The sequence below is a fragment of the Amia ocellicauda genome (genome assembly GCF_036373705.1).
Source record: "Amia ocellicauda isolate fAmiCal2 chromosome 11 unlocalized genomic scaffold, fAmiCal2.hap1 SUPER_11_unloc_3, whole genome shotgun sequence".
In the NCBI taxonomy this organism is placed as follows: domain Eukaryota; kingdom Metazoa; phylum Chordata; class Actinopteri; order Amiiformes; family Amiidae; genus Amia; species Amia ocellicauda.
The window spans coordinates 828,154-844,731 of NW_027102661.1; the positions used below are offsets into that span (position 1 = coordinate 828,154).

The 16,578-nt window shown below is 44.2% G+C and overlaps 1 non-coding gene across 1 annotated transcript; it reads right to left on the reverse strand.

Annotated features, from left to right (window-relative positions):
• Positions 1 to 1,443: 1,443 nt before the first annotated feature.
• Positions 1,444 to 1,516, reverse strand: trnav-aac (transfer RNA valine (anticodon AAC)). The gene has a single exon. It is a non-coding gene; the product is annotated as a tRNA-Val (tRNA).
• Between the last annotated feature and the right edge of the window lie 15,062 nt (positions 1,517 to 16,578).

Below are 16,578 nucleotides of genomic sequence, written 5' to 3' on the forward strand. Positions count from 1 at the left end.
ACAACATCAACAACAACATCATCAGATTTTAATTAAAAGTGGCTACACCAGCGTTTACAATTTCAACCTGTCGACGGACGGACGCTCTGAGTGCACCGATTTCGGGCACTCCAATGAAGAAAAACCACCCACCGCCTCCGGGGAACCACGAGGGCAAGCAGGACGAAAAGGACCGGCCCACAGCAGGCTGTTTCCGCCTGATTTCTATCGGGGGACCTTTCGCACGTTAGGCAAACGTGATAACCGCTACACTACGGAAACTGACACTGCGGCCTCTTGCTTCGAACGGTTACCGTTGGAGCCTGCTGGTAAAACGGGCTCAGGCGTTTCAGGTCGGCTAGGCTGTGAGATGGCGTCTGTAGTGCCGCGAAAGGATGCCATTTTCACTGACCTGTTTGGCATTGCTAAAGGGCACATCAGGACACTTCGGAAACTCTTTCAAAGGCAGGACGCCCTGCGCTCTGACAGTGCCTGCACTTAGCCCAACAAGGTGATGCTGAATGGCTTGTTCAAACGGCTGGTGGTCTTCCGTCACCACCAGACTATCAGAGCTATACTGCGCCTTCAACTACATAAGATTAACAGCAATGTCGCCGATCCTGCTACGGTCGTATTGTAACAGCAACAACATGTATCGATTTAAAAGTGTCAGTTCCAGCGCCTCGCAAAGCTACCCTTCTGCGATTGTTTGTTCTCAAGGTCAGGATTTCTTGCCACTCCGAGGAAGAGAAAACAACAGCCACCCTTGGGGCAGAGAGATGGGGGACGGGTAACACGGCACTGGCACACGTGCACCGCGGGTTGTTTCCACCCAGTTTCGAACGGGGACCTTTCGCGTGTGAGGCAAACGTGATAGCCACTACACTACGGAAACCAACCCGTCCTGGTATTTCGAATAACTCCTATCGAAGCCGGCTGGTAAAACGCACACAGGCGTTTCCCGTGGGCCAGCCTGTGAGATAAAGGTTTCTATTTTCACTGACCTATATTGCATTGCTCAAGGGCACATCAGGACACTTTGGAAACTCTTTCAAAGGAAGAACGCCCTGAGCAATGACAAGACTTACACTTACCCCAACAAGGTGATGCTCAATGGCTTGTTCAAACAGCTGCTGCTCGTCTTGTGCCACCATCAGACAATCACAGAGCTATTGTGCCTTCTGCACCTTACGGTAGCAACAAATCTAACTACTGCTTTACTTTAACAATAATAATGACGGCGACCACGACGACAACAAGAACAACAACAAGAACAACAACAACAACATCATCATCATCAGATTTTAATTAAAAGTGGCTACACCAGCGTTTACAATTTCAACCTGTCGACGGACGGACGCTCTGAGAGCACCGATTTCGGGCACTCCAATGAAGAAAAGCTACCCACCGCCTCCGGGGAACCACGAGGGCAAACAGGATGAAATGGACCGGCCCACAGCAGGCTGTTTCCGCCCGGTTTCGAACCGGGGACCTTTCGCGTGTTAGGCGAACGTGATAACCGCTACACTACGGAAACTGACACCGCCACGTCTTGCTTCAAACGATTACCGTTGAAGCCTGCTCGTAAAACGGGCTCACGCATTTCAGGTCGGCTAGACTGTGAGATGGCGTCTGAAGTGCTGCGAAAGGATGCCATTTTCACAGACCTGTTTGGCATTGCTAAAGGGCACATCAGGACACTTTGGAAACTCTTTCAAAGGCAGGTCGCCCTGCGCTTTAAAAGGGATCCCAGCTATGTTGGAGTGGAGCTTTTTGCTTTGGGAGAGAAGGAGGGTACGTTGGAACCTTTTGAGACGGTAATTGAATACTCTTATGAGGACTGGTTGAAGGTGATGGCCTGGAGAGATCTGGGGCTTGTGGATAAGACTCTAGAAGGCTTGCAAGAGGGTCCAAGAGAATGCGAAATGGAGTCTCCGACTCAGGGTTTTGAAAGGTGTGAATGGGAAAGCTTGCAGAACTACGGTAGAGTGGTGAAGAGTCTATCTCAAACTACAGATCGTAAGGTTTTGTTTAGCAGTACCCTGATTACAAACCCTATTGAAGGGGGTGTGGAGGATCCAGAAAAACAGGTTACTGAAATTATGTTTGACGCCGTGGACTGGCCGTTCTTGAAAGAGGTCATAAACTGTATAAATGATGGTTTTGACATCTTGACCAAATGTTCGCAACTGGATTTGGTTAGAAGGAGAATATGCTGGATTATGGATTATATATCCCCCTTGAATGACGACGACGATGATAAAACCGACGACGTGTGGGGTTTTGGAGGGGGGTCTGACGGCTCAGGGGCTACTCTCTTCTAAGAGGGCGGTGTGTCGTGACGTAGTGAAGAGATAGGATAAAAGGCGCAACAATTCATTCATGGTTTAAAATTAAAGAGAATGTCTTACCCGAAAGCTGCGGACGTCGACAGGCTCTACAGGCCTCTTCAAACCCGGGATCACCCCTGGTTCTATTCCCCAGATTTTGTATACACTCTGGAACCCTCTGACTGCGGTTACCCTCCAAGACCTCAGACCCCGGTCCCTCAGGACGAAACAACATGCGGTGCGATGGATGTCCAAATGAGTCTCGGGGATCCCCAGCCTCTGGAGCTCATGGAGGGCCTCGATTTTGCCGAACTGTCTACCGTCTGTGCGTCTCAGGAGGGGGTCAGTCCAATGGATGTAGAAACACCCCACAAACCACCAGGCGACCCAATGAGCATCGGACTGTCCCAGGGGCGTGATGAAGACGCAGGATTTATGCCCGGGGTATGTGACCAAGTAAGCAGAGTGGTTAAAAGCACCCTGGTGTATATTCTGAGTGCTCTCATCGACCGAGCTCTGAAAGAAGTCTGTCGGGGGTGTGAAGTGAATCACCCCAGTCAGTTGAGACACAGTTGTTTGTTTGAACCAGACCGTTACTATTTCCTGTTCTATTTCAACGTGTTTTACAGAAGACTGAACAAACCGTGGCTGAAACCGGCACTAATCAAGGCGCTGTCTTACTCCCACATACATGTCACTGCGGGACAAGTCCAGAAAATCATAGATGAGATTTTGCTGGAGCTGAAAAAGGAGCCGTTTATAATAGAGAAACTTGGGCAGCTGGTCAATGACCTGGATGAGCCGAGTAGAAAAACCGCTGGCAAGCTAAAAGCTTATTTCTTCCGTAAAGAAGTTAAAGCTGGGGGCAGCGACGAGGAATTCGACATCTACGCCACTGATTCAGACTCTGACCTGAACTAAGGGACTTTGAACATGGGGAATGTTCTGGACTGCTTCTGCAACTGGTTCTGTCATCAACACTCTGCAGCTAACCTGAGAGCGCTATTACACCATGTGCTTGACAGAAAAGTAGCCAACGCGAGCCTTTTCTCTACAGATTTAACCATCGATGAGGATCAACTTTCAAACCTGGAAAAGTGAATGGCTGCTGTAACAAAGACCGGGGGGTACGAACACTGGGATGAAGCGCTCAAGGGGGCCAAGAATGATATTAGGCCATTTCATCAACATCTGTATGACCTTTTGCTGAGCATGTTTAATACACCTCTGTTTACTTTTAAAATAGGTCATATTGTTGTTTTATTTACATATGTAACTGAGGTGTGTGCCTACAAGATAAAGAAACAGGTATATTTGTTGATATAGATCAAGTAACCAATCATCTGATTTCTTTTTGTCTGGACCGTAGAAAAAATTGTTGTGTATGTTATACTTTTCTCAAATGTCTAAAAAGGGGTATCTGCTCTCCTGAAGTTGAATAAAAAACCTTGTATAAAAACTTTGCGCATAGTGTGGGTCTGTTTGGTTATTTGACAGAATGACTCGGCAAGCTCCCCAAATGCAGGAACTATACTACAACCCAGCCAAGATTGGGGGTTTGGCGGGTAAGAAGGGTTTTCAAAGAGGACTCGCTGAGGCCGGAGTGAAGGTTAATGATGTGGTTGTTTCAGAATGGTTACGGGAACAAGACGCCTATACCTTACATAAACCTCTCAGGATTAACTTTAAAAGAAACCGCGTATATGCAACTGACATAGACTCACAATGGCAAATGGATCTAGTCGATATGTCAAATTTATCAAAACATAACAATGGTCACAAATTGATGTTGATGTGTATCGATGTGTTATCAAAATATGCCTGGGCTCGCATTCTACATAAAAAAACAGGTCGGGCGGTGACAAGGGCCTTTGAGGATATATTGTCCCAGGGTCGATGTCCTAAAAAACTGCAGACTGATAAAGGAAAAGAGTTTCTCAACAGAGAATTTCAGAATCTACTGAAGAGACACAAAATACATCATTTCACCACAGGTAATGAGCTTAAGGCATCGGTAGTGGAGAGGTTTAACCGCACCATGAAGACCAAAATCTGGAGATATTTTACAGCGGTCAACACGTTCAAGTATTTTGATAAAGTTCAGGATTTTATCGATGCTTACAACCAAGGGTATCACACCAGTATTAAAATGAAGCCGATAGATGTTGATCAAAGTAATTCTTTTAAGGTCTATAAAGAATTATACGGACCATTTATTAAGAAGGGAAAAACTACTTATAAGTTCAACATCGGTGATGTGGTTCGCGTTTCAAAGCTAAGGAGTACTTTTGCCAAAGGTTATGAACAAACATTTTCTGACGAATATTTTACAGTTACCGAACAGTTGGCTAGAGACCCCCCCGTGTACCGGTTAAAAGACTATGACGGGGAGGATATAGAAGGAATGTTTTACGAAGCCGAGTTACAAAAAATGATTGTGGGTAAAGACAGTGTATACAGAGTTGAAAAGATATTAGCTGAAAAAACCCAGAACCGGAAAAAATATGTGTTGGTGAAATGGCTTGGATGGCCTGAAAAGTTCAATAGTTGGGTCCCGGAACAACAGGTTTGCGATATTCAATCCTTATAACAACATGCCCGCGGGTGTGATGGGGGCATTACTTTCGGTACTCAAGATGGAATCAGGAGGCTTCTACGTGACTCTACCCAGTAACGCCTCTCTCGATATATACCCTAAAAATGAAATAGCCAGTTACACGGTACAATTTGGAAAATCTATAGATCTAAGGGGGTCGTGGGAAGTGGGGTTGGCGGAAATACAGTATCCTTACACTTGGGCTGTTTTACAAGATAAGGATGCCACCTTCGCCATTTTTGATGATGTTAAAATCAATGGATATTCACGATACAAGGAGGTTATTATGACAATGTGGATAAAATATTAGATGAGATTCATAAACAGTTCTCAGAAGGCACCCCCAACATCAAGCTATATTACAACCCTATTAAAAACAGAGTGTACAAGGTGTCAAAACCAGGTATTAGCATTCAAACCAGCGGCCAACTGGGGCGTATATTAGGGTTCTATTCTGACACAGAGAGCAGGTTCTCAGAAGTGGTGGGGCGGCTTTTACACTCTTTATGTGTATACGGATATCATAACCCACCAGAGGGTCGGGGATAGTTATGTCCCCCTTTTGAGAAATGTACTTATTAAAGGTAAAAGCAATGACATGGTCACAATTACTTATGACAAGCCACACTACGTACCAGTCTCAAAGACCCACTTTGACAACATCACGATCGAAGTCAAATCGGATCAGAATATCAACGTACCCTTCCGCTTCGGTAAAGTTATTGTCAAACTACATTTTCGACCCCTGAAACAGTGTGTACATTATTAAAATGGCTACCTCGAGGGGTTATGTAGATCCTAGCGCCTATGTGGATTATTACAAGATGCAAGCCGGGAACGGCTTGCCCGGTATTGTAGGAGCCCCCACAATGTATGGCGCCGGTCTAGGAGGACTTTTTCGTGGTCTCTTTAGAATGGCCGTACCCCTGCTTAAGAGAGGCTTTGCTATAGCCAGACCCCACTTGAAATCAGCGGCTAAAAATATTGTTAGTGACGTGTTCACCAATGTTATGAACCGGGCAGCTAGCCATGAGCATCAGGAGGGTTCGGGTCTCATGGTAATGGCGAGGAGGGGGGGTAAAAGAAGAAACAGCATGTGTCCACCAGGGGGCGACGAAGATCCGTGGCTAACAAAAAACGAAGAATCTCTCATTCTCCAACATATCGTGGAAACACTCGGAGAAGGAAGCAGCACAAGAAAAAACCTGCAAAAAGAAAGTCTCAAAGAAAGAAAAATAGAGCCTCAGGATACATCTTTTAAACATGTCTTTTGTCCACAGTCTATCGGAAGAATGCGTCAAATCAGAACTGGATCTGTTTACAGTTCCATACACTCAAACGAGTATAGATAAGAGCATATATGTAGAGATTCCCCCTCTTTCTGCAATTTCAGACACGGCCCCTCAAGAGTTTTTTTATAGCTGGCAATGGCGAGGATTATATTGATTTGAATAACACATTTATTTTAATGAACTGTAAAGTGACTGATGAGGATGGCGATGCAATCGAGAAGACGGCCAACGCTGGGGTCTTCAATTACCCGGTGGCCACCATGTTTTCACAGGTGGATGTGACCCTGGGAGATCGGCTCATTAGTCAAAGCAGCAATACTTACCCCTATAGAGCCATGATGGAGTGTATCCTTAATTATAGTGAGGAGACCCTAAGCAAACAGTTCAGCCCCGGCCTTTTCTTCAAAGACATCCCGGAAGCTATGGACGACAAGGATCCAGAGGGACTCAATAAGGGTTTGCAAAAAAGAACGGCCTCTTCAACAGAAGGGAGGACCTTTGAGCTAATGGGGCATATCCATGCAGACATATTTTTCCAAGAAAAACTCATGCTCAACGGGGTAGACATTAAAATTAAAATGATCCGTAGTAAAAGTGCTTTTTGTCTGATGACCCCTGATACTGAAAAATATAAACTGACCATATTATCGGCCTCGCTGTTTGTGAAAAAAGTGTCCGTCTCCCCGGCGGTTAAACTAGGACACGCGCAGGCGTTAATGACGGCAAACGCCGAGTACCCGATCGAAAGAGTCTATATGAAAGTCCACAGTATCCCCGCAGGGACACGGGTGATGAACCAGGAGAATCTGTTTCTAGGACAGCTCCCAAAACAGGTTATTATAGGCCTCGTGGATAATGATGCATTTACCGGGGTTTACAACAAGAACCCCTTTAACTTTAAAGATTATAATGCGGAATTTATAGCGTTGTACGTCGATGGTGTGCAGGTTCCATCCAGACCTTTTCAAGCTGACTTTGAAAACGGCAATGCGGTTCGTGAATATTACAGTCTAGTACTGGCCACGGGTCGCCATCTCAAGGATCAAACTCTACTGATCGATCGCCGGGAATACTGCAGCGGTTACACCTTGTACGGTTTCAACCTGACCCCTGACGAAGAGTGTGGACAACATTTTTCACTGATGAAGACGGGCAATATGCGTTTGGAGATGCGTTTCAAGCAGCCTCTACCACGCACTGTAAATATGGTCGTGTATGCTGTGTTTGACAACATTATTGAGGTGAATCAGAGGAGAAACGTTCTGTATGATTATTATTAAAATGAACACCAGAGAGCTCAACCACATCATGAATGCCCTGGCCGGCTCACGGAAACTGTTTCAAGGAGTCTACGCCTGCGATCAGCTGCCTAAATTTAAGATCAAGAATTTACCTGCAATGTACATAATCAACACACACCCTAAAAACATGCCCGGAGAACATTGGCTGGCTATTTATCTAAGGGAGGACCACCGTGGTGAATTTTTTGATTCCTATGCAAACCCCCCGGATTTCCGACCTTTCCCTCGGAAGATCAATAACTTTCTGCTCAACAACTGTCAAGAAACCATTTACAGCGGTCGTCAAGTACAAAGTCTTCAGACCTTCACTTGTGGTCAACACTGTGTGTTTTTCTTATATCATAGATCTAAAGGAAGGTCATACCCCGATATTATGGCCTTGTACAGTGAGGATTTAGGCCAAAATGATAAAAAAGTGGCAGAGTTTGTCAGGACACTGTGGACCCCCCCTTATAACACAATGACTTACGACCCTAGCCAGCCATGTATACAGATGGGGTGTTCTTGTGAGGATTTTAAAAGATGTCATGCGTGTTAAGGTGAAAAAATAATGAAAACAGCCTTTGAATCATTAGTTTTTGTTTTTATTCAATACAATTCTTATACAAAGCAGGGGTTATGTTATAAATAAATGTACAACATTTGAAAAAAAAATAAATAAAAAAAAAAATTGTTTGTCGGGTCATTATTTACAGGGGAGACAAATAAAAACATGAGATTAAAAAGCTTCCCAACGATGGATAGATCCTGAGGATGGTCGCTCAGCACGGTCAGAGTAATGAGATATCGGAGTCAGATCAGGCTCCACCTCTTTACACAGACGGATTTTTTGTCGCGTTTCCTGGTTAGGAACTGTGGATTGGGGCATGTTCAGACAGGCCATCGCCTGTAGGAAAGCATTCCAGCCTACAGGTCGGCGACTATCGGGTACCTTATTAGTGCTAGTGACACTCTTCAACAAATCAAACATGTGTGAACCTTTGATCAGTTGTCCTTTAAAAACAAATTCACCCTGTTCATTCCAAGCCGTTACCCGCGGTTTCTGAACCATTTTGTGCAGGATATATTCTGCATGTCTTTTGCTTCTGGCCGGCATGTTTCTCAAAACATCCGTTACAACACCTCCCTCTGAACTCTCAACAGGTTCGGTCACCGCAACATCTTTATCAACCGTACCTCCCGCATCAGCCCCAGAACCATTTTCTTGAGAGGCCATGGTTAAAGTTAAAATGTTTTGATCTTTTTCACCCTGTCTAACCAGACGGAGGTAGCGCTGTAAAGTGTTGGTATACAACTGGGCTTTGGAATACTGATTTAAATCGGCCCTGGCCTGTATAGCTTTCATTTCAGAGTCCAGGTTGTTTTCGGCCGTTTGTCTAATGGGCTCTGGCCCGACAACATTTTTTCTCAGTTTCTCAAGCTGCTCCTGAGGGATCAAAAACATTTTCTGAGGATATTCCATTATTAACCCACTCTGGAAGCTAGAAGACTGGTTAGGAAAGGCACGGCTATGCTCAACAGCGGTACTATAAAACCCCCGGTTTGATTAATCTTCTTTCTTTTTCTTTTAATAGAATACTTCTTATTAGCGATGATCTTGATAACCGCTTTTTGTTTTTTGAGTTTAGAATGTTGAGAAGGGGTTAGGGGTATATTACCGCGTAAGATGTTAAAAGCTATTTCACACAGGGTCTCGATCAAATCCGAGGGGGCCCCTGCCAGCACAGCTTTCCTATGGCGCGGGCTCCCCTCAAATAACATTTGCAAAAGCGGCAGATTTCTTTTAATCCGAACAGCACATACACTGCCGGCCAATCGGGCGGGCACAAACCTGTTCTGAGGCGAAAGTCTTCTGGGGTTTGTGCTTTTAAGTCCGCAATCAAGTACCCGTAGGGTTTTTTGGTGGCATCCTCAAATGCCTCCAAAAAGAACTTGGTCTGGTTAGGGTACATTTGACGAGCCACGACGGTGACCTGTAGTTTATCTCTGGGGTTTTTAAAAAGAATTATATAATTGGCATTTAAATTAATAGTGCGGCTTTTTTTACCTTGAAAAAATAGATTTTGAACTAAATAAATAATACTTAAATTCCTATGATGAGTGTACTTTGTGAAAGCTTTTTCCACTTCACTGTTGTCACCGGCCTGCTCCATCAGGTCATCAAGGATCACTAGATTAGTTTGACCGGGCGGGAACAAGTCATCGTCACACAACGAGGCGGGGAGACCTTGCACAAATTTCAGATTATTTTTTTTCGAAGCCAAATCATCGTAGAGAGGTTGCCAGCAAGAGTAACACCACACTATGTTGTCAAGAGCTTGGGACACGGTTGCGTCCACATCTTCTATGATGTTCTTTATAAGATAGCTCTTCCCCGAATTGGAGGGACCGGCTATAATACAGGAGAAAGGGTGTTGAAGTCTGTTATCAAAACCACCGCTAATATCCATAAGGCAGAGTGGTATAATCAGTCTTCAACACTCTTTTATTGTACACCACCCTGAACCGTTTGTTTAGTGATCTATTTTACAACGTGTACCCCTTTTTATTGCGATAGATCTGATTTCCGGCTGTAATAATCTCACGAGGAGGCGCGTCTTTCTCGGTTAAAAAACTTTCTACCAGGGTCGTCAGAGACTTGATGTTAATGAGCTTGATGTTACAGTGGTTCAGAGTGAAACCCTTAACTTTCATACAGGTCTTACCCGCAGCCGTTCTGTATGCGTAAGTCTTAGGACCCCCTGAAACAAACTCCACTATGTGGTCCTGAGGATCTAGTTCACTCGTTAACTCCCCAAGGTAGTCCCCGAGGGGAGGGACCCAATCCCCTGGCCTGGTGACAAAGATTACAGAGTCAGTATCTTGATAGAGCGTGCGTTCCTGCAACTGATCCATTAAGTTGTACAGTTCAAGCTGGGCGTAAGCCGTGGTAAAAACCGCTATGAAAACATTAACGTTCCCCTGTTTGGTGGGGAAATCTTTAGGGGCCCTCCACTGGACCTGTGCCACGTGGTCATTTAAGAATTGAAAGTGTGATACTGCATGTTGTTTGGAAAACATAAATTCTATAAACTGTTTAGGGGTTTTAATCAAGGTTGTGTTTAGACGGTAATTTCTTTCCCCAAACTTACCCCACAGACTGTTTAAAATCAGTTTGGACATTTGTCTCTTGGCGGGGTTTACAGTTATGTTCCCCGGCTCTAGACGGATCCCTTCCTTTTCAAAATATTGCTGAACATATCGCTCTTTGGCCGCGGAGTCAACACACCATGAGGGATAGCCCGATGCCTCCTGTTTCCCTTTCAGATGGGTCATAATGTAATCAGCAAAAAGAGTATCAGGTTTTTCAGAAAAATGCCAAACCTCATACACCTTACCGACTCTGTAACCTTTCTCCACCGCCTTGTCAAGCTCAATGCTACACCAGACACCCGTCAGCGCTCTCTCTTCATCACTGTGCAGACAAGAGGTAGTTTGATTTTCAGTTTCCACACACGTTCTACACAGAGGGAACATCAATTTTCCCGAACAACTGTAAGGCAACACGGGTAAGAACAGCTCGCGTGGAGGGTACATGGTGACTTTGATCAAACCAAAGTAATGTCCGATTTCGAGAAAGTCACGATAAACAATGGTTGGACGCCCCACCGGGTACATTTTGGTCTTGTTGACATAAGGGTACAGACTGGTGAAATCATAGTAATCTACTCTCTCACCCTCCTTTACCTCATAATGTAAACAGAGGGCGTTGGTACGACCCCCAAATAACGCATCCCGGGGCTCTAGACGTTCAGGAAAGTCCAAGGTTTCCATAAACCGTTGTACCCCCGCATCCTGTTGCTTCAGGGTCGTCCACTCGTGTTCCCAAATCACCAGCACGTTCAAACCATAGGTGTTTTTTAAAGTTTCAATTCGTTCCTGGAAATCATAGTACATATCACCGCAGAGTTTTTGTGTTACGGGGTTAAAGGTGTTTGGGTCGAAGCACTGAGGACAGCCATGGTAAATACAACCAGCAAACTCATAAGCGGTACGCCGCCCGAACACGTCGCTAAAACCGTCTAAGTAGTAAGGCCCCATTTTGACTTCCCCTTGATTTAAAGCATGTCTGATGAAGATGTTATCTCGGGCACTCAGGTATTCCAGCCACTGTATGGAGACAGTCGAAAAGTTCTTTTGTCTAGCACGATAGTTGTCAGAAGTGGTGACCGCTATAGTGTTTTTCTGCAAGAAATTGGACCGATACATTTTCATGCAGAGAGACGCTATGGTCACACTTTGCAAAGGGTCGAGACCCGATGTGTTGATAACCTCGGCGCAGAAACGCACACAGGCTTCTTTAAGGATCACCACATCATTTTTACAATAAGCGGCCATCTCTTCTCGGAAATCAAAAACACCTCCCTTAACCGTATTGTACCATTTAAAGAATTCCTCCCTCTCATGAGACATCATAGTAACAACCCCATAATAAGAGGCGGGCGGGTAGGACCCTCGATAATTTTGAGTGTCCTTAGTATTAAAAAAATGGCAGAACCAACCTTTCTTCTGAGCCTCAAAACCCAGAGCCTTAGGCAAAGCGCTCAATTTCATGGGGAGGAAATTTAACGAGTCTATGTAACGTTAGTTGAAAGCTTCGTCGGTGAAACACATGATCTTGCTACCCTGAGCTATTATTTTTGGGGTCACCCCATTTTCCACCAGATACTTCATCAAAATGTAAGAATCATAACCCTTAGCATTGTGGGCAATAAATGTGTAATTGAGGTATTTTGGACCGCGATACCGCGTAAAGAAATCCCTGACACAACTCTCACCGCTAGCTGACCACTCACGATCCAACATGTCAATACAGTGTATATAATTAATTATAATTGTGCGGCGGCTCCTTTTTAACCGGCTGAATAAAGCACTGGTGTTCGGACCCCGGGGTTAAATCAGCATTACAGATCCTGCATCTCGGCTCCAGACATTTGTGTGGTTTAACCTCATGAAAACGGTACTGGAGGCAACACTGCGGGCAATATTTAGTTTGATCACAATAACTCCGTTTTTTAACCCCCTCAGAAGCGGCCCTCTGTACCTTATGCTCGGAAAAACAGAACGCAGAGAGACAAATCCTTAAGCAATCTTTTCATCGGATGGTAGGGGCCAAACCCTTACAACATTGCGGATTGAATCAGACGTTACAGTAACCGTCACAGCGGTGCTTAAGCTTATCATTGAAGGCCTTATAACAACAATGACAAACATACGAACAACCCAAAAAAGCCGTCAAACTCTTTATTCCAAAGTAATGACTATCACTTAGGAAGAGAAACAGTGTCTGTGTATGGGTTTCAGGATGTGTCTGAAATTTCACAAATACTTCCTTTACCTCACAACGGTACCACACAACAATTTTTAAAGACAACAACTCCTCAAACTTGGTGATGTCTGAAAAGGCAACCATCTGTTGAGAGTTTAAGCCGGCCCTCTGATGAAGCATTAAAGCCTCTTGCAGAGCTTGGGGTTCAGGCATGTCGGGGGTGAGTAGTTTAATTAAACTGTAAGCAAAACAGAGCTTATTGTCCCCACTGGAACTCACCACTAATTGCCTGAGCTTGGTCCTAATTATGTCGTTCTTCAAGCATTTCGACAGTCTTCTAAGCGCCCCACCCTCAGGGTTACGAACCACATTCATTACCAGAGACAGACTTTCATCAGCTATGATGGCTGCGTTACTTTGCAATAACGCTTCGATTTTAGCCAGACGTCTAAATTATCTCCACTCAGCATTACAGATAGGTTGCTAAACAAATCATCCCCTCTGAGTTCTAACTGTACAACATCTCGAGGTCTGACCCTTTCAGCAACCTGTTCAAGCATTTTCTGCAAGGCCTCGTGTATGTTGACAAATATTTCTGCATAATTGTCACAATTTAAAAGTTCTGCAAAATTAAAACGCTGAATCATTTCAAAATTGTTATAGGCCGGTCTATCTATAATCACGGGATCACAGGTACTCTTGGACACATCATCATTTTGAACAAAGCCTTCACCCCCTACATTCTCACAGAGCATGTCCTCCACAGCCTTATCAGTCTCAGAACCCTCCACATTCCGAACACCCCCACTGCTGACATCTACAAAACCCCCTTTTTGAGTAGGCTCATTTAAAGCCTGTAAAAGTCCTTCAAAGATATCCAACCGGTTAATGTCAAGACCCTCCTCTATAGTGATGGCTGCTTCTGCCGCCATCCTGTGTTCTAATTGTCTCAAATCATTTATAATAGGGGCAGAATTTGGTAGGGGTAGCTCCTCCAAAGCCTCCACCATTTCAAACAAATCGGGGTGAACTAGGGGGTGAACCTCTATAAGCGCTACCGGTGGGAGGTGGTTATTTAGATCATTGACCATCTGTAACAGGTCGGGGTTCACCGGTAAGTCTGTTAATTCACATTCTATCGGTGGTAATTGGGGGTTATTTAAATCATTTATCATTTGTAATAGTTCCAGGTTCATTGGGACATCAGAGGAGTTCACAACAGGGCCGGGGATGTTCTCTCGGGAAGGTCTTTTTGGGGCCCTAGCTTGTTCATAATCCTTTAGTTTGTGAGTTCTTTTACCAAGTCAGGACATTTTTTAATTTATTTTTTATTTTTCCAACAACCCACAATAGTAAGGCGTTTTGTGTCTATTAAAACATTAAATACGGTACAATTCGTTAGTAAGGGTATTAATAAGGGTGTTTTGGCTCTCTATCAACAGGTTTTGCCCCACTAACACAAGTCTTTGATTTTGTAACAAAGTATGTAGCAACTCATGCCGACCTTCAGTAAGTAGCTCCGGGGGCTGGTGGCCTGGCTCAGCTTCAAAGGATGGTCGCTCCGGTAAATCTCGGTCGAAGGAGGCAGGGAGCGAGCGTATACTCATGGACGGAGACCAAGAAGGCCTTTGCGGTGACACCCTGGCCAAGCGCGGGGTACTGTTCAGCGTTTCTGTAGCCAAGAAACGGGTCTGGGGGGACGATGTTGAAACCAGGCCGTCGTTGGGTGGTGTGTCAGCCCTGACTGACGGCGACCCCTGAGGTTGTTGGATGCCTGTATTTGTTCCGCCCGACAATGCGGCGGGCTGAATCTGGGGTGTTGAATTACCCCCAGAAGGCTGTGGCCTGAGTAGATGTTGGGGGGTCTCCAAGACCACCGTGGGGGATCCTCTCGGTGATCTCACCGGGGAAGATGTTTGATCCCACTTAGACGGGGTAATTGTCCTCAATAGCTCATCCACAGAATGACTATCCCAAGAGTCTTGGGAAGAATAAAAATATACATTACATTTACATCTTTAAACGGCGACAGAAATCAAACTTAAAACAACATGTCCAGGACATTCAAAACCTTTAGCTTTTTTAGACCTTTGAAAATAGCCTTAGACATTCACTACAACGCCTTATTATTTACAGAAAATATATTTATTAGGACTTGATAATAAATGTAAAACAGAGAAGCCGCTGTAAATAAACTGTTTCTTAAATGTTTCTTTAAAAACTGTAATATTGTTAATAAAACACACACACACACAACAACATTTCATTTTTAAACGAACCTTCCAAGTGTAAACGCTTCCTGATCCCGGGACTTCCTGTTTCACAAACGTTTTCACGATCTGTTTAAATATTAAATACAATGAACACCTTCAAGCCTTTTCCTACAACCACTTTAAAACAGAAGTATAATAGCGGGAGATAAGCCAAACAACTTACTAAACCCTTTCGGACGGCTTTACTTCCTAACCAGACGGTACGGCAATCGGTCATTTCTAAACACGTTCCCCAGAAACAAGCCTAGACCTGTCCGGACTTCTAAAGATCTTTCCCAGAACCCCCCGCCCTACAGGAAACGGGCACCCATCGCTTAAATATTAGCCCTCAACGGGCAAACAAAGCCCTTTTAAAAACATTAAAGTTTGAAAGATCTTACTTACCTCCACAGAATAATCGTTTCTTAAGTTTTTCGGCTGGTTTAGCTTTTTGCACCGCTGTGAAGGTAAGAGACATGTTTAACCATTAACCACACCGCTTTATAAAAAGCTTTAACCTCTTACAGGCTGCAGATATATACTCACAGCTATCAGATACCGGGGCTGACGGCCTTTCAGATTCTTGAAAGGTTACGGTTCTCGAAGGTAAAACGAAACAAGCCCTCGATGTGGAAGGCCTTTCGTTGTCTCGAACCACGTTTCTTAATACTGTTAGACAGGATAATTTTTTAAAATTAACAAAACTGGACTCAAACATCTTACAGAAACGTTATACAAACAAACAGGGGTTTAGTTCTTACCCGGTCGGCAGACAGCCTGTCTAGGGACAACCACTTCTCTTGGTCGATCCTCGGAGACATTAATCACAGGCCTTTCGATAGTTTCTGTGTAATTAAAGAGACCGGCATTAATATATATTAAAACGTTTTCATAACTCTAATGAGCCGCTTCAAAACCACACACACCCATACATAAGAACCCATGAGCGCAAACACAAAAATCTTACCGTTGTTGTTCCAGATGATCTCCTCAGCGTTGGGAATTAACTCCTGTTGACTGGCTGAAAAATAATTTTACAGAACTTAAAACAGATGTTATAGCCTTATTTACAATACATGCACACAACACGCTCTGAGTCAATGAAAATAATCTGAAGACTTACCAAAAAACTCGTTTAAATCGAAGTCGCTGATGTTGTTTCCGGACACTGTTGATCTTTAGTCTTAAATCGAAAGGTCAGTATGAGTCTGTCGAGCTGAAGACCAGACCTTCATACTTATACTGATGTCAACATGCCGGATCTTCTTGTAAGGCATTGTTCTGGTCTGGCCTTTGTGCCGCCCTGTTACCAATTAACATATCAAAACCAACCAATAAAATGACACTGCATCAAATTTCAAATAGAAACCAAGATGGAGACGATCTCTCTCCTCTCTACTCTAAACTTTTATTAGAACCTTTTGGTCTCTCAAAAAAACATTTTTAAGCATCAAGACCTATAGTCATCAACCACTAAGAATATTTCAGGCCTTTATAAGCGCTAAAAAACAACCTGAGCC